Genomic DNA, 2,500 nt, shown 5'->3' on the forward strand with positions numbered 1-2,500 from the left:
CGAGACCAGGTACTCATTCATCAGAGGAAAGCGTCTTTCCCAAGAACACAACAACACCTTTGCGAATCGGTGGTGGGGAATAGGGGTGGGGGTCTTCAAAGCCTGATCACTGTTGAATCGGAAGTCCAACTTTGGGGTTGGGGGCGTGGGGGGGCGGTAGGGGTCTTCAATGCCTGATCACTGTTGAATCGGAAGTCCAACTGGCCAAACCGACTCTGCCGCAAGCGCCACTATCTTCTACTTCTTACCAGTAATAAGCGCCTAGAGCCCTTTTTGAGAATAAGCGACGGTTGCAATAGCCGAATGGTTAAAGCGTTGGACTTTCAATATTTGTTTATTCATGCGTTATTTTCGTTTGTCTGTATGTTTTCGTTCCCGACATGGCTATTTTATTTTATTTCTTTTTCTTTTTTTTCTGTTTTTTCTCTCTCTTTTTCTTTTTAGGGGCTGGGTTCCAAACAATAGGATCTGATCTAATCTGACGAGGAGAACTTGTTTGTGTGTGTGTGTGTGTGTGTGTGTTGTGTGTGTTGTGGTGTGTGTGTGTGTGTGTGTGTGTGTGTGTGTGTCCATTATCGCCAACACTCGCCGGACACTGCCAAGTGGCTCCTTTTGTTTCGCAGCTGTTGCAGGAGAAGAGCAAACTCATTCCTGTGTTGACAAGGGGGGTTCGGGGAGGGGCGGGTGTGTGTGGGGGGGGGGGGGGCAGGGGGGAGGAACGGAACGCTGCATGCTTGCGACGACCGGGGTGGGGGGGTGGGGGGGAAGGAGGTGGATTATATGTTGATAATATTATTATTTCTTCTCCTCCTCCTCCTCCTCCTTCTTCCTCTTTTTCTTCTTCTTTTCCTCCTCCTCTTCCTCCTTCTTCTACTTCTTCTTCTTCTGTCTATTTTCTCTCATTCTTTCTCTCTCCCCCCCCCCCCACCCCCCAACCCCCTTTTATTAATTTTTTGGTGTTTTTTTCTTTTTTTAAAGTAAATATTATCCAATACTGTAACTGGATCCGCTTACATTTTGTGAAATAGATCAAACGCGTTGTGCTGAATATGTAGCGGGGTTTGTTGTCCTTGTTATTGTTGTTGTTGTTTCTTTTTGATACCTGTTTCAGTCTTCCATTGTCTGTCTGTCTGTCTGTCTGTCTCTTCTTCTTCTTCTCCTTCTTTTTGTTTTCGTTTTATTTGTTTATTGGTTTTCTTGGGGAGGGGGGGGGGGGCAGTGGGGGACACTGTAGAGTGGAGTACGGGGCAGGGGGTGAGGGGGGTTGGGGGGGTGTAACGCAATACTTGTGCTTAAACTAAATAAAGACGAATACCAAGGGTGATGGATCGTAGTGGTTCTCCTCCAGCACCATCGTCATCGTCGTCGTCATCGTCGTCGTTTTCTCGTGCTGCATCGTGGTGACAACAGCAGTGGGTGGTCAGACTCTGAGAATAAACATGGTGGGTTTTGTGAGACGACAACAAACAATGGATCACTCCTTCCCTCCTCTGTCCCTTCGTTTACGCTTCTGTCTTTCTCTCTGTGGCAGTGTCTGTCTGTCTGTCTGTCTGTCTGTCTGTCTCTCTCTCTCTCTCTCTTTCTCTCTCTCTCTCTCTCTCTCTTTCTCTCTGTCTTTCAGTCTCTCTCTTTTGCCTCTGTGTTTCTGTCTGAGTATCTATGCGTATAACTGTCAGTCTCTTTCCTCCCCCCCCCCTCTCTCTTTCACTCTCTCTCTTTCTTTCTTTCTTCTTCCTCTTCTCTCTCTCTCTCCCATTCTTTCTTTCTTTCTTCTTCTGTCTCAATGATTCTTCTGTCTCAATAATTAATTAACATAGTTCGTGTGCCACGAATAGGGCTGTAGCCTTAATGAATAAAACATCTCTTCTAAGTCCGAATCTCTCTGTATGTGCGTCTGTGTGTCTGTCTGTGAGTCTGTCTGTGTGTCTATCTCCATAATTGAATGCTACAGTTCTTGTGACGTTATAAATGGGTCTGTGGTCTTATTGAATACATCAACCAAGTCTGAGTTTCCCTGTGTGTGTGTGTGTGTGAGAGAGAGAGAGAGAGAGAGAGAGAGAGAGAGAGAGAGAGAGAGAGAGAGAGAATGTGTGTGTGTGTGTGTGTCGCTGTCAGTCTTATATCCCTCTTCTCTCTCTCTCTCTCTCTCTCTCTCTCTCTCTCTCTCTCTCTCTCTCTCTCTTTCTGTCATATTATATACATCTCTCTCCCTCCCCCCCTCTCTCTCTCTCTCTCTCTCTCTCTCTCTCTCTGTCGTTTACTTTGTTGTCCCCCCCCCTCAGACAGAGCCTAAGATGCGGTGTCTGGGATATATTATCCGGGTACGGTGGGTGGCTGTACTTGTCGGTACATACACAGATTGACGTTGATGACCCGCTGACGTGCTGGGTGTACGAGTGACCTAACCGGGTCAAGTGCTGGGACGAGTATGGCAGTTAGTAACTCCCGCCACCTCCGCCCACCCCTGTTGACATCATTTCTTCCAACACCCTCCCCCCCC

Source organism: Babylonia areolata, chromosome 25 (assembly GCF_041734735.1).
Source record: "Babylonia areolata isolate BAREFJ2019XMU chromosome 25, ASM4173473v1, whole genome shotgun sequence".
In the NCBI taxonomy this organism is placed as follows: domain Eukaryota; kingdom Metazoa; phylum Mollusca; class Gastropoda; order Neogastropoda; family Buccinidae; genus Babylonia; species Babylonia areolata.